At 43.5% G+C, this 17,776-nt stretch overlaps 14 non-coding genes and 1 pseudogene across 14 annotated transcripts; all 15 read right to left on the reverse strand.

Annotated features, from left to right (window-relative positions):
• Window positions 1–1,037: 1,037 nt before the first annotated feature.
• Window positions 1,038–1,156, reverse strand: LOC136755898 (5S ribosomal RNA). The gene has a single exon (XR_010818007.1). It is a non-coding gene; the product is annotated as a 5S ribosomal RNA (ribosomal RNA).
• Window positions 1,157–2,211: 1,055 nt separating this feature from the next.
• LOC136756825 (5S ribosomal RNA) lies at window positions 2,212–2,330 on the reverse strand. Its single transcript, XR_010818883.1, has one exon. It is a non-coding gene; the product is annotated as a 5S ribosomal RNA (ribosomal RNA).
• Window positions 2,331–3,385: 1,055 nt separating this feature from the next.
• Window positions 3,386–3,504, reverse strand: LOC136756426 (5S ribosomal RNA). Its single transcript, XR_010818511.1, has one exon. It is a non-coding gene; the product is annotated as a 5S ribosomal RNA (ribosomal RNA).
• Window positions 3,505–4,562: 1,058 nt separating this feature from the next.
• On the reverse strand, window positions 4,563–4,681 carry LOC136756784 (5S ribosomal RNA). The gene has a single exon (XR_010818844.1). It is a non-coding gene; the product is annotated as a 5S ribosomal RNA (ribosomal RNA).
• A 1,066-nt stretch (window positions 4,682–5,747) lies between these two features.
• Window positions 5,748–5,866, reverse strand: LOC136757263 (5S ribosomal RNA). Its single transcript, XR_010819299.1, has one exon. It is a non-coding gene; the product is annotated as a 5S ribosomal RNA (ribosomal RNA).
• A 1,069-nt stretch (window positions 5,867–6,935) lies between these two features.
• Window positions 6,936–7,054, reverse strand: LOC136756346 (5S ribosomal RNA). The gene has a single exon (XR_010818436.1). It is a non-coding gene; the product is annotated as a 5S ribosomal RNA (ribosomal RNA).
• A 1,055-nt stretch (window positions 7,055–8,109) lies between these two features.
• On the reverse strand, window positions 8,110–8,228 carry LOC136757253 (5S ribosomal RNA). Its single transcript, XR_010819290.1, has one exon. It is a non-coding gene; the product is annotated as a 5S ribosomal RNA (ribosomal RNA).
• Window positions 8,229–9,282: 1,054 nt separating this feature from the next.
• LOC136757155 (5S ribosomal RNA) lies at window positions 9,283–9,401 on the reverse strand. Its single transcript, XR_010819196.1, has one exon. It is a non-coding gene; the product is annotated as a 5S ribosomal RNA (ribosomal RNA).
• Window positions 9,402–10,467: 1,066 nt separating this feature from the next.
• Window positions 10,468–10,586, reverse strand: LOC136757318 (5S ribosomal RNA). The gene has a single exon (XR_010819351.1). It is a non-coding gene; the product is annotated as a 5S ribosomal RNA (ribosomal RNA).
• Window positions 10,587–11,641: 1,055 nt separating this feature from the next.
• On the reverse strand, window positions 11,642–11,750 carry LOC136757544 (uncharacterized; annotated as a pseudogene).
• A 1,066-nt stretch (window positions 11,751–12,816) lies between these two features.
• On the reverse strand, window positions 12,817–12,935 carry LOC136756644 (5S ribosomal RNA). The gene has a single exon (XR_010818713.1). It is a non-coding gene; the product is annotated as a 5S ribosomal RNA (ribosomal RNA).
• Window positions 12,936–13,989: 1,054 nt separating this feature from the next.
• On the reverse strand, window positions 13,990–14,108 carry LOC136757156 (5S ribosomal RNA). The gene has a single exon (XR_010819197.1). It is a non-coding gene; the product is annotated as a 5S ribosomal RNA (ribosomal RNA).
• A 1,066-nt stretch (window positions 14,109–15,174) lies between these two features.
• On the reverse strand, window positions 15,175–15,293 carry LOC136757319 (5S ribosomal RNA). Its single transcript, XR_010819352.1, has one exon. It is a non-coding gene; the product is annotated as a 5S ribosomal RNA (ribosomal RNA).
• Window positions 15,294–16,347: 1,054 nt separating this feature from the next.
• On the reverse strand, window positions 16,348–16,466 carry LOC136757158 (5S ribosomal RNA). Its single transcript, XR_010819199.1, has one exon. It is a non-coding gene; the product is annotated as a 5S ribosomal RNA (ribosomal RNA).
• Window positions 16,467–17,532: 1,066 nt separating this feature from the next.
• Window positions 17,533–17,651, reverse strand: LOC136757321 (5S ribosomal RNA). The gene has a single exon (XR_010819355.1). It is a non-coding gene; the product is annotated as a 5S ribosomal RNA (ribosomal RNA).
• Between the last annotated feature and the right edge of the window lie 125 nt (window positions 17,652–17,776).

The raw sequence follows: 17,776 nt of genomic DNA on the forward strand, positions 1-17,776 counted from the left end.
AAGGGAAGGCAATATCCGTTTCTGCTGTTCATACTTACAGTTGAACTGTCTCTCTACTCTAAAGCCCGGGACACACCAGCGCGCCGCAGACAGTCCCTGCTAACACGCCACGTTGTGGCAACATTGTGGCAACGTTGTGCGTTAGCTGGGGTGCCACACCAGACCGGAACTATATATTACAAAACGAACACATTCTCTTGATAAAACAGCTGTAATTGAGTGCCTGACACGCCAGTCAAGCGCAATCTTGAGAAGGTGTGCATTTCAGTAAGGATTTCAATTGACATGCAGTATGAAACTGAAAGGAGGTTGCATCACTATGATGCATAACATTGCATGTATTGTATTTTCAAGTGTGTGCATTCATCCTGTTGTCATTTTGTTTTGAAAGCAGAAGAATCATTCAACAGGTTGCTGAGACAAATGTAAACCAGTAAAACATATGAAGAGAAACAAACCTTGAATATAAGTTCAGTTGTTTAAACATTTGACAAACTATGGTGAGGGGGTTAGAAAACACACAAATCCAGCAGCTCCTGTATTTCAATACACCAGAACCCAATATTATTGGCGAGTCGGGTAGTCCATCATCACAGTTCGAGGGCAGGCATCATTTCAGTAATTTCATCCCGTTGCATTCACATTCGTGCCTTGAATGAGATTGAATGTGATCTTTGCTCTCAAGTATGTTCCCAAGTTTTACACTTTCGTGCTTTGCATGAATGGGAATGGAACCGTGTGTGTTGAATGAGGCTCCTTGTGAGCACTGAACTTTGTCCGGTGGAGTTCCTTTTTGTGTTGCTGTAATTGTGTCATTTCTCGATGAGAAAGATTAGGCAACATTTAGTCTCTTCTAGCCATGATGCTCAATTTATTTACGAATGTACCCTAGTTACTAGGGACCGTTTACGTTGGAGAACAAGATCTATTGTATGCCTGTGTATTTGGGGAAGTCAAATCTGAAATAATGATGAAATTGCGTGTATCCAAAGTTAAAACTCGTGATTTGTCGCCCTCTGGTGTGTAAAAGATGCAAAAGCTTACAGCACCTGGTATTCCCAGGTGGTCTCCCATCCAAGTACTGACCAGGCCCGAGCCTGCTTAGCTTCCGAGATCAGACGAGATCGGGCGTATTCAGGCTAGTATGGCCGTAAGCCAGGAAGGCTGTCCCTGACGCTCTACTTAAAGGGAAGGCAATATCCGTTTCTGCCGCTCATACTTGCAGTTGAACTGTCTCTCTACTCTAAAGTCCGGGACACACCAGCACGCCGCAGACTGTCCCTGCTAACACGAAACGTTGTGGCAACGTTGTGCGTTAGCTGGGGTGCCACACCAGACCGGAACTATATATTACAAAACGAACACATTCTCTTGATAAAACAGCTGTAATTGAGTGCCTGACACGCCAGTCAAGCGCAATCTTGAGAAGGTGTGCATTTCAGTAAGGATTTCAATTGACATGCAGTATGAAACTGAAAGGAGGTTGCATCACTATGATGCATAACATTGCATGTATTGTATTTTCAAGTGTGTGCATTCATCCTGTTGTCATTTTGTTTTGAAAGCAGAAGAATCATTCAACAGGTTGCTGAGACAAATGTAAACCAGTAAAACATATGAAGAGAAACAAACCTTGAATATAAGTTCAGTTGTTTAAACATTTGACAAACTATGGTGAGGGGGTAAGAAAACACACAAATCCAGCAGCTCCTGTATTTCAATACACCAGAACCCAATATTATTGGCGAGTCGGGTAGTCCATCATCACAGTTCGAGGGCAGGCATCATTTCAGTAATTTCATCCCGTTGCATTCACATCCGTGCCTTGAATGAGATTGAATGTGATCTTTGCTCTCAAGTATGTTCCCAAGTTTTACACTTTCGTGCTTTGCATGAATGGGAATGGAACCGTGTGTGTTGAATGAGGCTCCTTGTGAGCACTGAACTTTGTCCGGTGGAGTTCCTTTTTGTGTTGCTGTAATTGTGTCATTTCTCGATGAGAAAGATTAGGCAACATTTAGTCACTTCTAGCCATGATGCTCAATTTATTTACGAATGTACCCTAGTTACTAGGGACCGTTTACGTTGGAGAACAAGATCTATTGTATGCCTGTGTATTTGGGGAAGTCAAATCTGAAATAATGATGAAATTGCGTGTATCCAAAGTTAAAACTCGTGATTTATCGCCCTCTGGTGTGTAAAAGATGCAAAAGCTTACAGCACCTGTTATTCCCAGGCGGTCTCCCATCCAAGTACTGACCAGGCCCGAGCCTGCTTGGCTTCCGAGATCGGACGAGATCGGGCGTATTCAGGCTAGTATGGCCGTAAGCCAGGGAGGCTCTCCCTGACGCTCTACTTAAAGGGAAGGCAATATCCGTTTCTGCCGCTCATACTTGCAGTTGAACTGTCTCTCTACTCTAAAGTCCGGGACACACCAGCGCGCCGCAGACAGTCCCTGCTAACACGAAACGTTGTGGCAACGTTGTGCGTTAGCTGGGGTGCCACACCAGACCGGAACTATATATTACAAAACGAACACATTGTCTTGATAAAACAGCTGTAATTGAGTGCCTGACACGCCAGTCAAGCGCAATCTTGAGAAGGTGTGCATTTCAGTAAGGATTTCAATTGACATGCAGTATGAAACTGAAAGGAGGTTGCATCACTATGATGCATAACATTGCATGTATTGTATTTTCAAGTGTGTGCATTCATCCTGTTGTCATTTTGTTTTGAAAGCAGAAGAATCATTCAACAGGTTGCTGAGACAAATGTAAACCAGTAAAACATATGAAGAGAAACAAACCTTGAATATAAGTTCAGTTGTTTAAACATTTGACAAACTATGGTGAGGGGGTAAGAAAACACACAAATCCAGCAGCTCCTGTATTTCAATACACCAGAACCCAATATTATTGGCGAGTCGGGAAGTCCATCTTCACAGTTCGAGGGCAGGCATCATTTCAGTAATTTCATCCCGTTGCATTCACATCCGTGCCTTGAATGAGATTGAATGTGATCTTTGCTCTCAAGTATGTTCCCAAGTTTTACACTTTCGTGCTTTGCATGAATGGGAATGGAACCGTGTGTGTTGAATGAGGCTCCTTGTGAGCACTGAACTTTGTCCGGTGGAGTTCCTTTTTGTGTTGCTGTAATTGTGTCATTTCTCGATGAGAAAGATTAGGCAACATTTAGTCACTTCTAGCCATGATGCTCAATTTATTTACGAATGTACCCTAGTTACTAGGGACCGTTTACGTTGGAGAACAAGATCTATTGTATGCCTGTGTATTTGGGGAAGTCAAATCTGAAATAATGATGAAATTGCGTGTATCCAAAGTTAAAACTCGTGATTTGTCGCCCTCTGGTGTGTAAAAGATGCAAAAGCTTACAGCACCTGGTATTCCCAGGCAGTCTCCCATCCAAGTACTGACCAGGCCCGAGCCTGCTTAGCTTCCGAGATCGGACGAGATCGGGCGTATTCAGGCTAGTATGGCCGTAAGCCAGGAAGGCTGTCCCTGACGCTCTACTTAAAGGGAAGGCAATATCCGTTTCTGCCGCTCATACTTGCAGTTGAACTGTCTCTCTACTCTAAAGTCCGGGACACACCAGCGCGCCGCAGACAGTCCCTGCTAACACGAAACGTTGTGGCAACGTTGTGCGTTAGCTGGGGTGCCACACCAGACCGGAACTATATTTTACAAAACGAACACATTGTCTTGATAATACAGCTGTAATTGAGTGCCTGACACGCCAGTCAAGCGCAATCTTGAGAAGGTGTGCATTTCAATAAGGATTTCAATTGACATGCAGTATGAAACTGAAAGGAGGTTGCATCACTATGATGCATAACATTGCATGTATTGTATTTTCAAGTGTGTGCATTCATCCTGTTGTCATTTTGTTTTGAAAGCAGAAGAATCATTTTTGCTGAGGTTGCTGAGACAAATGTAAACCAGTAAAACATATGAAGAGAAACAAACCTTGAATATAAGTTCAGTTGTTTAAACATTTGACAAACTATGGTGAGGGGGTAAGAAAACACACAAATCCAGCAGCTCCTGTATTTCAATACACCAGAACCCAATATTATTGGCGAGTCGGGTAGTCCATCATCACAGTTCGAGGGCAGGCATCATTTCAGTAATTTCATCCCGTTGCATTCACATCGGTGCCTTGAATGAGATTGAATGTGATCTTTGTTCTCAAGTATGTTCCCAAGTTTTACACTTTCGTGCTTTGCATGAATGGGAATGGAACCGTGTGTGTTGAATGAGGCTCCTTGTGAGCACTGATCTTTGTCCGGTGGAGTTCCTTTTTGTGTTGCTGTAATTGTGTCATTTCTCGATGAGAAAGATTAGGCAACATTTAGTCACTTCTAGCCATGATGCTCAATTTATTTACGAATGTACCCTAGTTACTAGGGACCGTTTACGTAGGAGAACAAGATCTATTGTATGCCTGTGTATTTGGGGAAGTCAAATCTGAAATAATGATGAAATTGCGTGTATCCAAAGTTAAAACTCGTGATTTGTCGCCCTCTGGAGTGTAAAAGATGCAAAAGCTTACAGCACCTGGTATTCCCAGGCGGTCTCCCATCCAAGTACTGACCAGGCCTGAGCCTGCTTAGCTTCCGAGATCTGACGAGATCGGGCGTATTCAGGATAGTATGGCCGTAAGCCAGGGAGGCTGTCCCTGACGCTCTACTTAAAGGGAAGGCAATATCCGTTTCTGCCGTTCATACTTACAGTTGAACTGTCTCTCTACTCTAAAGCCCGGGACACACCAGCGCGCCGCAGACAGTCCCTGCTAACACGCCACGTTGTGGCAACATTGTGGCAACGTTGTGCGTTAGCTGGGGTGCCACACCAGACCGGAACTATATTTTACAAAACGAACACATTGTCTTGATAATACAGCTGTAATTGAGTGCCTGACACGCCAGTCAAGCGCAATCTTGTGAAGGTGTGCATTTCAGTAAGGATTTCAATTGACATGCAGTATGAAACTGAAAGGAGGTTGCATCACTATGATGCATAACATTGCATGTATTGTATTTTCAAGTGTGTGCATTCATCCTGTTGTCATTTTGTTTTGAAAGCAGAAGAATCATTCAACAGGTTGCTGAGACAAATGTAAACCAGTAAAACATATGAAGAGAAACAAACCTTGAATATAAGTTCAGTTGTTTAAACATTTGACAAACTATGGTGAGGGGGTAAGAAAACACACAAATCCAGCAGCTCCTGTATTTCAATACACCAGAACCCAATATTATTGGCGAGTCGGGTAGTCCATCATCACAGTTCGAGGGCAGGCATCATTTCAGTAATTTCATCCCGTTGCATTCACATCCGTGCCTTGAATGAGATTGAATGTGATCTTTGTTCTCAAGTATGTTCCCAAGTTTTACACTTTCGTGCTTTGCATGAATGGGAATGGAACCGTGTGTGTTGAATGAGGCTCCTTGTGAGCACTGAACTTTGTCCGGTGGAGTTCCTTTTTGTGTTGCTGTAATTGTGTCATTTCTCGATGAGAAAGATTAGGCAACATTTAGTCACTTCTAGCCATGATGCTCAATTTATTTACGAATGTACCCTAGTTACTAGGGACCGTTTACGTTGGAGAACAAGATCTATTGTATGCCTGTGTATTTGGGGAAGTCAAATCTGAAATAATGATGAAATTGCGTGTATCCAAAGTTAAAACTCGTGATTTGTCGCCCTCTGGTGTGTAAAAGATGCAAAAGCTTAAAGCACCTGGTATTCCCAGGGGGTCTCCCATCCAAGTACTGACCAGGCCCGAGCCTGCTTAGCTTCCAAGATCGGACGAGATCGGGCGTATTCAGGCTAGTATGGCCGTAAGCAAGGGAGGCTGTCCCTGACGCGCTACTTAAAGGGAAGGCAATATCCGTTTCTGCCGTTCATACTTACAGTTGAACTGTCTCTCTACTCTAAAGCCCGGGACACACCAGCGCGCCGCAGACAGTCCCTGCTAACACGCCACGTTGTGGCAACATTGTGGCAACGTTGTGCGTTAGCTGGGGTGCCACACCAGACCGGAACTATATATTACAAAACGAACACATTGTCTTGATAAAACAGCTGTAATTGAGTGCCTGACACGCCAGTCAAGCGCAATCTTGAGAAGGTGTGCATTTCAGTAAGGATTTCAATTGACATGCAGTATGAAACTGAAAGGAGGTTGCATCACTATGATGCATAACATTGCATGTATTGTATTTTCAAGTGTGTGCATTCATCCTGTTGTCATTTTGTTTTGAAAGCAGAAGAATCATTCTTGCTGAGGTTGCTGAGACAAATGTAAACCAGTAAAACATATGAAGAGAAACAAACCTTGAATATAAGTTCAGTTGTTTAAACATTTGACAAACTATGGTGAGGGGGTAAGAAAACACACAAATCCAGCAGCTCCTGTATTTCAATACACCAGAACCCAATATTATTGGCGAGTCGGGTAGTCCATCATCACAGTTCGAGGGCAGGCATCATTTCAGTAATTTCATCCCGTTGCATTCACATCCGTGCCTTGAATGAGATTGAATGTGATCTTTGCTCTCAAGTATGTTCCCAAGTTTTACACTTTCGTGCTTTGCATGAATGGGAATGGAACCGTGTGTGTTGAATGAGGCTCCTTGTGAGCACTGAACTTTGTCCGGTGGAGTTCCTTTTTGTGTTGCTGTAATTGTGTCATTTCTCGATGAGAAAGATTAGGCAACATTTAGTCACTTCTAGCCATGATGCTCAATTTATTTACGAATGTACCCTAGTTACTAGGGACCGTTTACGTTGGAGAACAAGATCTATTGTATGCCTGTGTATTTGGGGAAGTAAAATCTGAAATATTGATGAAATTGCGTGTATCCAAAGTTAAAACTCGTGATTTGTCGCCCTCTGGTGTGTAAAAGATGCAAAAGCTTACAGCACCTGGTATTCCAAGGCGGTCTCCCATCCAAGTACTGACCAGGCCCAAGCCTGCTTGACTTCCGAGATCGGACGAGATCGGGCGTATTCAGGCTAGTATGGCCGTAAGCCAGGGAGGCTGTCCCTGACGCTCTACTTAAAGGGAAGGCAATATCCGTTTCTGCCGCTCATACTTGCAGTTGAACTGTCTCTCTACTCTAAAGTCCGGGACACACCAGCGCGCCGCAGGCAGTCCCTGCTAACACGAAACGTTGTGGCAACGTTGTGCGTTAGCTGGGGTGCCACACCAGACCGGAACTATATATTACAAAACGAACACATTGTCTTGATAAAACAGCTGTAATTGAGTGCCTGACACTCCTGTCAAGCGCAATCTTGAGAAGGTGTGCATTTCAGTAAGGATTTCAATTGACATTCAGTATGAAACTGAAAGGAGGTTGCATCACTATGATGCATAACATTGCATGTATTGTATTTTCAAGTGTGTGCATTCATCCTGTTGTCATTTTGTTTTGAAAGCAGAAGAATCATTCAACAGGTTGCTGAGACAAATGTAAACCAGTAAAACATTTGAAGAGAAACAAACCTTGAATATAAGTTCAGTTGTTTAAACATTTGACAAACTATGGTGAGGGGGTAAGAAAACACACAAATCCAGCAGCTCCTGTATTTCAAAACACCAGAACCCAATATTATTGGCGAGTCGGGTAGTCAATCATCACAGTTCGAGGGCAGGCATCATTTCAGTAATTTCATCCCGGTGCATTCACATCCGTGCCTTGAATGAGATTGAATGTGATCTTTGCTCTCAAGTATGTTCCAAAGTTTTACACTTTCGTGCTTTGCATGAATGGGAATGGAACCGTGTGTGTTGAATGAGGCTCCTTGTGAGCACTGAACTTTGTCCGGTGGAGTTCCTTTTTGTGTTGCTGTAATTGTGTCATTTCTCGATGAGAAAGATTAGGCAACATTTAGTCACTTCTAGCCATGATGCTCAATTTATTTACGAATGTACCCTAGTTACTAGGGACCGTTTACGTTGGAGAACAAGATCTATTGTATGCCTGTGTATTTGGGGAAGTCAAATCTGAAATAATGATGAAATTGCGTGTATCCAAAGTTAAAACTCGTGATTTGTCGCCCTCTGGTGTGTAAAAGATGCAAAAGCTTACAGCACCTGGTATTCCCAGGCGGTCTCCCATCCAAGGACTGACCAGGCCCGAGCCTGCTTAGCTTCCGAGATCGGACGAGATCGGGCTTATTCAGGCTAGTATGGCCGTAAGCCAGGGAGGCTGTCCCTGACGCTCTACTTAAAGGGAAGGCAATATCCGTTTCTGCCGCTCATACTTGCAGTTGAACTGTCTCTCTACTCTAAATTCCGGGACACACCAGCGCGCCGCAGACAGTCCCTGCTAACACGAAACGTTGTGGCAACGTTGTGCGTTAGCTGGGGTGCCACACCAGACCGGAACTATATTTTACAAAACGAACACATTGTCTTGATAATACAGCTGTAATTGAGTGCCTGACACGCCAGTCAAGCGCAATCTTGAGAAGGTGTGCATTTCAGTAAGGATTTCAATTGACATGCAGTATGAAACTGAAAGGAGGTTGCATCACTATGATGCATAACATTGCATGTATTGTATTTTCAAGTGTGTGCATTCATCCTGTTGTCATTTTGTTTTGAAAGCAGAAGAATCATTCAACAGGTTGCTGAGACAAATGTAAACCAGTAAAACATATGAAGAGAAACAAACCTTGAATATAAGTTCAGTTGTTTAAACATTTGACAAACTATGGTGAGGGGGTAAGAAAACACACAAATCCAGCAGCTCCTGTATTTCAATACACCAGAACCCAATATTATTGGCGAGTCGGGTAGTCCATCATCACAGTTCGAGGGCAGGCATCATTTCAGTAATTTCATCCCGTTGCATTCACATCCGTGCCTTGAATGAGATTGAATGTGATCTTTGCTCTCAAGTATGTTCCCAAGTTTTACACTTTCGTGCTTTGCATGAATGGGAATGGAACCGTGTGTGTTGAATGAGGCTCCTTGTGAGCACTGAACTTTGTCCGGTGGAGTTCTTTTTGTGTTGCTGTAATTGTGTCATTTCTCGATGAGAAAGATTAGGCAACATTTAGTCACTTCTAGCCATGATGCTCAATTTATTTACGAATGTACCCTAGTTACTAGGGACCGTTTACATTGGAGAACAAGATCTATTGTATGCCTGTGTATTTGGGGAAGTAAAATCTGAAATAATGATGAAATTGTGTGTATCCAAAGTTAAAACTCGTGATTTGTCGCCCTCTGGTGTGTAAAAGGTGCAGAAGCTTACAGCACCTGGTATTCCCAGGCGGTCTCCCATCCAAGTACTGACCAGACCCGAGCCTGCTTGGCTTCCGAGATCGGACGAGATCGGGCGTATTCAGGCTAGTATAGCCGTAAGCCAGGGAGGCTGTCCCTGACGCTCTAGTTAAAGGGAAGGCAATATCCGTTTCTGCCGTTCATACTTACAGTTGAACTGTCTCTCTACTCTAAAGCCCGGGACACACCAGCGCGCCGCAGACAGTCCCTGCTAACACGCCACGTTGTGGCAACGTTGTGGCAGCGTTGTGCGTTAGCTGGGGTGCCACACCAGACCGGAACTATATTTTACAAAACGAACACATTGTCTTGATAAAACAGCTGTAATTGAGTGCCTGACACGCCAGTCAAGCGCAATCTTGAGAAGGTGTGCATTTCAGTAAGGATTTCAATTGACATGCAGTATGAAACTGAAAGGAGGTTGCATCACTATGATGCATAACATTGCATGTATTGTATTTTCAAGTGTGTGCATTCATCCTGTTGTCATTTTGTTTTGAAAGCAGAAGAATCATTCAACAGGTTGCTGAGACAAATGTAAACCAGTAAAACATATGAAGAGAAACAAACCTTGAATATAAGTTCAGTTGTTTAAACATTTGACAAACTATGGTGAGGGGGTAAGAAAACACACAAATCCAGCAGCTCCTGTATTTCAATACACCAGAACCCAATATTATTGGCAAGTCGGGTAGTCCATCTTCACAGTTCGAGGGCAGTCATCATTTCAGTAATTTCATCCCGTTGCATTCACATCCGTGCCTTGAATGAGATTGAATGTGATCTTTGCTCTCAAGTATGTTCCCAAGTTTTACACTTTCGTGCTTTGCATGAATGGGAATGGAACCGTGTGTGTTGAATGAGGCTCCTTGTGAGCACTGAACTTTGTCCGGTGGAGTTCTTTTTTGTGTTGCTGTAATTGTCTCATTTCTTTATGAGAAAGATTAGGCAACATTTAGTCACTTCTAGCCATGATGCTCAATTTATTTACGAATGTACCCTAGTTACTAGGGACCGTTTACGTTGGAGAACAAGATCTATTGTATGCCTGTGTATTTGGGGAAGTCAAATCTGAAATAATGATGAAATTGCGTGTATCCAAAGTTAAAACTCGTGATTTGTCGCCCTCTGGTGTGTAAAAGATGCAAAAGCTTACAGCACCAGGTATTCCCAGGCGGTCTCCCATCCAAGTACTGACCAGGAACGAGCCTGCTTAGCTTCCGAGATCGGACGAGATCGGGCGTATTCAGGCTAGTATGGCCGTAAGCCAGGGAGGCTGTCCCTGACGCTCTACTTAAAGGGAAGGCAATATCCGTTTCTGCCGTTCATACTTACAGTTGAACTGTCTCTCTACTGTAAAGCCCGGGACACACCAGCGCGCCGCAGACAGTCCCTGCTAACACGCCACGTTGTGGCAACATTGTGCGTTAGCTGGGGTGCCACACCAGACCGGAACTATATATTACAAAACGAACACGTTGTCTTGATAAAACAGCTGTAATTGAGTGCCTGACACGCCAGTCAAGCGCAATCTTGAGAAGGTGTGCATTTCAGTAAGGATTTCAATTGACATGCAGTATGAAACTGAAAGGAGGTTGCATCACTATGATGCATAACATTGCATGTATTGTATTTTCAAGTGTGTGCATTCATCCTGTTGTCATTTTGTTTTGAAAGCAGAAGAATCATTCAACAGGTTGCTGAGACAAATGTAAACCAGTAAAACATATGAAGAGAAACAAACCTTGAATATAAGTTCAGTTGTTTAAACATTTGACAAACTATGGTGAGGGGGTAAAAAAACACACAAATCCAGCAGCTCCTGTATTTCAATACACCAGAACCCAATATTATTGGCGAGTCGGGTATTCCAACATCACAGTTCGAGGGCAGGCATCATTTCAGTAATTTCATCCCGTTGCATTCACATCCGTGCCTTGAATGAGATTGAATGTGATCTTTGCTCTCAAGTATGTTCCCAAGTTTTACACTTTCGTGCATTGCATGAATGGGAATGGAACCGTGTGTGTTGAATGAGGCTCCTTGTGAGCACTGAACTTTGTCCGGTGGAGTTCCTTTTTGTGTTGCTGTAATTGTGTCATTTCTCGATGAGAAAGATTAGGCAACATTTAGTCACTTCTAGCCATGATGCTCAATTTATTTACGAATGTACCCTAGTTACTAGGGACCGTTTACGTTGGAGAACAAGATCTATTGTATGCCTGTGTATTTGGGGAAGTAAAATCTGAAATAATGATGAAATTGCGTGTATCCAAAGTTAAAACTCGTGATTTGTCGCCCTCTGGTGTGTAAAAGATGCAAAAGCTTACAGCACCTGGTATTCCCAGGCGGTCTCCCATCCAAGTACTGACCTGGCCCAAGCCTGCTTAGCTTCCGAGATCGGGCGTATTCAGGCTAGTATGGCCGTAAGCCAGGAATGCTGTCCCTGACACTCTACTTAAAGGGAAGGCAATATCCGTTTCTGCCGTTCATACTTACAGTTGAACTGTCTCTCTACTCTAAAGCCCGGGACACACCAGCGCGCCGCAGACAGTCCCTGCTAACACGCCACGTTGTGGCAACATTGTGGCAACGTTGTGCGTTAGCTGGGGTGCCACACCAGACCGGAACTATATATTACAAAACGAACACGTTGTCTTGATAAAACAGCTGTAATTGAGTGCCTGACACGCCAGTCAAGCGCAATCTTGAGAAGGTGTGCATTTCAGTAAGGATTTCAATTGACATGCAGTATGAAACTGAAAGGAGGTTGCATCACTATGATGCATAACATTGCATGTATTGTATTTTCAAGTGTGTGCATTCATCCTGTTGTCATTTTGTTTTGAAAGCAGAAGAATCATTCAACAGGTTGCTGAGACAAATGTAAACCAGTAAAACATATGAAGAGAAACAAACCTTGAATATAAGTTCAGTTGTTTAAACATTTGACAAACTATGGTGAGGGGGTAAAAAAACACACAAATCCAGCAGCTCCTGTATTTCAATACACCAGAACCCAATATTATTGGCGAGTCGGGTAGTCCATCATCACAGTTCGAGGGCAGGCATCATTTCAGTAATTTCATCCCGTTGCATTCACATCCGTGCCTTGAATGAGATTGAATGTGATCTTTGCTCTCAAGTATGTTCCCAAGTTTTACACTTTCGTGCATTGCATGAATGGGAATGGAACCGTGTGTGTTGAATGAGGCTCCTTGTGAGCACTGAACTTTGTCCGGTGGAGTTCCTTTTTGTGTTGCTGTAATTGTGTCATTTCTCGATGAGAAAGATTAGGCAACATTTAGTCACTTCTAGCCATGATGCTCAATTTATTTACGAATGTACCCTAGTTACTAGGGACCGTTTACGTTGGAGAACAAGATCTATTGTATGCCTGTGTATTTGGGGAAGTCAAATCTGAAATAATGATGAAATTGCGTGTATCCAAAGTTAAAACTCGTGATTTGTCGCCCTCTGGTGTGTAAAAGATGCAAAAGCTTACAGCACCCGGTATTCCCAGGCAGTCTCCCATCCAAGTACTGACCAGGCCCGAGCCTGCTTAGCTTCCGAGATCGGACGAGATCGGGCGTATTCAGGCTAGTATGGCCGTAAGCCAGGGAGGCTGTCCCTGACGCTCTACTTAAAGGGAAGGCAATATCAGTTTCTGCCGTTCATACTTACAGTTGAACTGTCACTCTACTCTAAAGCCCGGGACAAACCAGCGCGCCGCAGACAGTCCCTGCTAACACGAAACGTTGTGGCAACGTTGTGCGTTAGCTGGGGTGCCACACCAGACCGGAACTATGTATTACAAAACGAACACATTGTCTTGATAATACAGCTGTAATTGAGTGCCTGACACGCCAGTCAAGCGCAATCTTGAGAAGGTGTGCATTTCAGTAAGGATTTCAATTGACATGCAGTATGAAACTGAAAGGAGGTTGCATCACTATGATGCATAACATTGCATGTATTGTATTTTCAAGTGTGTGCATTCATCCTGTTGTCATTTTGTTTTGAAAGCAGAAGAATCATTCAACAGGTTGCTGAGACAAATGTAAACCAGTAAAACATATGAAGAGAAACAAACCTTGAATATAAGTTCAGTTGTTTAAACATTTGACAAACTATGGTGAGGGGGTAAGAAAACACACAAATCCAGCAGCTCCTGTATTTCAATACACCAGAACCCAATATTATTGGCGAGTCGGGTAGTCCATCATCACAGTTCGAGGGCAGGCATCATTTCAGTAATTTCATCCCGTTGCATTCACATCCGTGCCTTGAATGAGATTGAATGTGATCTTTGCTCTCAAGTATGTTCCCAAGTTTTACACTTTCGTGCTTTGCATGAATGGGAATGGAACCGTGTGTGTTGAATGAGGCTCCTTGTGAGCACTGAACTTTGTCCGGTGGAGTTCTTTTTGTGTTGCTGTAATTGTGTCATTTCTCGATGAGAAAGATTAGGCAACATTTAGTCACTTCTAGCCATGATGCTCAATTTATTTACGAATGTACCCTAGTTACTAGGGACCGTTTACATTGGAGAACAAGATCTATTGTATGCCTGTGTATTTGGGGAAGTAAAATCTGAAATAATGATGAAATTGTGTGTATCCAAAGTTAAAACTCGTGATTTGTCGCCCTCTGGTGTGTAAAAGGTGCAGAAGCTTACAGCACCTGGTATTCCCAGGCGGTCTCCCATCCAAGTACTGACCAGACCCGAGCCTGCTTGGCTTCCGAGATCGGACGAGATCGGGCGTATTCAGGCTAGTATAGCCGTAAGCCAGGGAGGCTGTCCCTGACGCTCTAGTTAAAGGGAAGGCAATATCCGTTTCTGCCGTTCATACTTACAGTTGAACTGTCTCTCTACTCTAAAGCCCGGGACACACCAGCGCGCCGCAGACAGTCCCTGCTAACACGCCACGTTGTGGCAACGTTGTGGCAGCGTTGTGCGTTAGCTGGGGTGCCACACCAGACCGGAACTATATTTTACAAAACGAACACATTGTCTTGATAAAACAGCTGTAATTGAGTGCCTGACACGCCAGTCAAGCGCAATCTTGAGAAGGTGTGCATTTCAGTAAGGATTTCAATTGACATGCAGTATGAAACTGAAAGGAGGTTGCATCACTATGATGCATAACATTGCATGTATTGTATTTTCAAGTGTGTGCATTCATCCTGTTGTCATTTTGTTTTGAAAGCAGAAGAATCATTCAACAGGTTGCTGAGACAAATGTAAACCAGTAAAACATATGAAGAGAAACAAACCTTGAATATAAGTTCAGTTGTTTAAACATTTGACAAACTATGGTGAGGGGGTAAGAAAACACACAAATCCAGCAGCTCCTGTATTTCAATACACCAGAACCCAATATTATTGGCAAGTCGGGTAGTCCATCTTCACAGTTCGAGGGCAGTCATCATTTCAGTAATTTCATCCCGTTGCATTCACATCCGTGCCTTGAATGAGATTGAATGTGATCTTTGCTCTCAAGTATGTTCCCAAGTTTTACACTTTCGTGCTTTGCATGAATGGGAATGGAACCGTGTGTGTTGAATGAGGCTCCTTGTGAGCACTGAACTTTGTCCGGTGGAGTTCTTTTTTGTGTTGCTGTAATTGTCTCATTTCTTTATGAGAAAGATTAGGCAACATTTAGTCACTTCTAGCCATGATGCTCAATTTATTTACGAATGTACCCTAGTTACTAGGGACCGTTTACGTTGGAGAACAAGATCTATTGTATGCCTGTGTATTTGGGGAAGTCAAATCTGAAATAATGATGAAATTGCGTGTATCCAAAGTTAAAACTCGTGATTTGTCGCCCTCTGGTGTGTAAAAGATGCAAAAGCTTACAGCACCAGGTATTCCCAGGCGGTCTCCCATCCAAGTACTGACCAGGAACGAGCCTGCTTAGCTTCCGAGATCGGACGAGATCGGGCGTATTCAGGCTAGTATGGCCGTAAGCCAGGGAGGCTGTCCCTGACGCTCTACTTAAAGGGAAGGCAATATCCGTTTCTGCCGTTCATACTTACAGTTGAACTGTCTCTCTACTGTAAAGCCCGGGACAAACCAGCGCGCCGCAGACAGTCCCTGCTAACACGAAACGTTGTGGCAACGTTGTGCGTTAGCTGGGGTGCCACACCAGACCGGAACTATGTATTACAAAACGAACACATTGTCTTGATAATACAGCTGTAATTGAGTGCCTGACACGCCAGTCAAGCGCAATCTTGAGAAGGTGTGCATTTCAGTAAGGATTTCAATTGACATGCAGTATGAAACTGAAAGGAGGTTGCATCACTATGATGCATAACATTGCATGTATTGTATTTTCAAGTGTGTGCATTCATCCTGTTGTCATTTTGTTTTGAAAGCAGAAGAATCATTCAACAGGTTGCTGAGACAAATGTAAACCAGTAAAACATATGAAGAGAAACAAACCTTGAATATAAGTTCAGTTGTTTAAACATTTGACAAACTATGGTGAGGGGGTAAGAAAACACACAAATCCAGCAGCTCCTGTATTTCAATACACCAGAACCCAATATTATTGGCGAGTCGGGTAGTCCATCATCACAGTTCGAGGGCAGGCATCATTTCAGTAATTTCATCCCGTTGCATTCACATCCGTGCCTTGAATGAGATTGAATGTGATCTTTGCTCTCAAGTATGTTCCCAAGTTTTACACTTTCGTGCTTTGCATGAATGGGAATGGAACCGTGTGTGTTGAATGAGGCTCCTTGTGAGCACTGAACTTTGTCCGGTGGAGTTCTTTTTGTGTTGCTGTAATTGTGTCATTTCTCGATGAGAAAGATTAGGCAACATTTAGTCACTTCTAGCCATGATGCTCAATTTATTTACGAATGTACCCTAGTTACTAGGGACCGTTTACATTGGAGAACAAGATCTATTGTATGCCTGTGTATTTGGGGAAGTAAAATCTGAAATAATGATGAAATTGTGTGTATCCAAAGTTAAAACTCGTGATTTGTCGCCCTCTGGTGTGTAAAAGGTGCAGAAGCTTACAGCACCTGGTATTCCCAGGCGGTCTCCCATCCAAGTACTGACCAGACCCGAGCCTGCTTGGCTTCCGAGATCGGACGAGATCGGGCGTATTCAGGCTAGTATAGCCGTAAGCCAGGGAGGCTGTCCCTGACGCTCTAGTTAAAGGGAAGGCAATATCCGTTTCTGCCGTTCATACTTACAGTTGAACTGTCTCTCTACTCTAAAGCCCGGGACACACCAGCGCGCCGCAGACAGTCCCTGCTAACACGCCACGTTGTGGCAACGTTGTGGCAGCGTTGTGCGTTAGCTGGGGTGCCACACCAGACCGGAACTATATTTTACAAAACGAACACATTGTCTTGATAAAACAGCTGTAATTGAGTGCCTGACACGCCAGTCAAGCGCAATCTTGAGAAGGTGTGCATTTCAGTAAGGATTTCAATTGACATGCAGTATGAAACTGAAAGGAGGTTGCATCACTATGATGCATAACATTGCATGTATTGTATTTTCAAGTGTGTGCATTCATCCTGTTGTCATTTTGTTTTGAAAGCAGAAGAATCATTCAACAGGTTGCTGAGACAAATGTAAACCAGTAAAACATATGAAGAGAAACAAACCTTGAATATAAGTTCAGTTGTTTAAACATTTGACAAACTATGGTGAGGGGGTAAGAAAACACACAAATCCAGCAGCTCCTGTATTTCAATACACCAGAACCCAATATTATTGGCAAGTCGGGTAGTCCATCTTCACAGTTCGAGGGCAGTCATCATTTCAGTAATTTCATCCCGTTGCATTCACATCCGTGCCTTGAATGAGATTGAATGTGATCTTTGCTCTCAAGTATGTTCCCAAGTTTTACACTTTCGTGCTTTGCATGAATGGGAATGGAACCGTGTGTGTTGAATGAGGCTCCTTGTGAGCACTGAACTTTGTCCGGTGGAGTTCTTTTTTGTGTTGCTGTAATTGTCTCATTTCTTTATGAGAAAGATTAGGCAACATTTAGTCACTTCTAGCCATGATGCTCAATTTATTTACGAATGTACCCTAGTTACTAGGGACCGTTTACGTTGGAGAACAAGATCTATTGTATGCCTGTGTATTTGGGGAAGTCAAATCTGAAATAATGATGAAATTGCGTGTATCCAAAGTTAAAACTCGTGATTTGTCGCCCTCTGGTGTGTAAAAGATGCAAAAGCTTACAGCACCAGGTATTCCCAGGCGGTCTCCCATCCAAGTACTGACCAGGAACGAGCCTGCTTAGCTTCCGAGATCGGACGAGATCGGGCGTATTCAGGCTAGTATGGCCGTAAGCCAGGGAGGCTGTCCCTGACGCTCTACTTAAAGGGAAGGCAATATCCGTTTCTGCCGTTCATACTTACAGTTGAACTGTCTCTCTACTGTAAAGCCCGGGACACACCAGCGCGCCGCAGACAGTCC

This window comes from Amia ocellicauda, chromosome 8 (genome assembly GCF_036373705.1).
Source record: "Amia ocellicauda isolate fAmiCal2 chromosome 8, fAmiCal2.hap1, whole genome shotgun sequence".
NCBI lineage: Eukaryota > Metazoa > Chordata > Actinopteri > Amiiformes > Amiidae > Amia > Amia ocellicauda.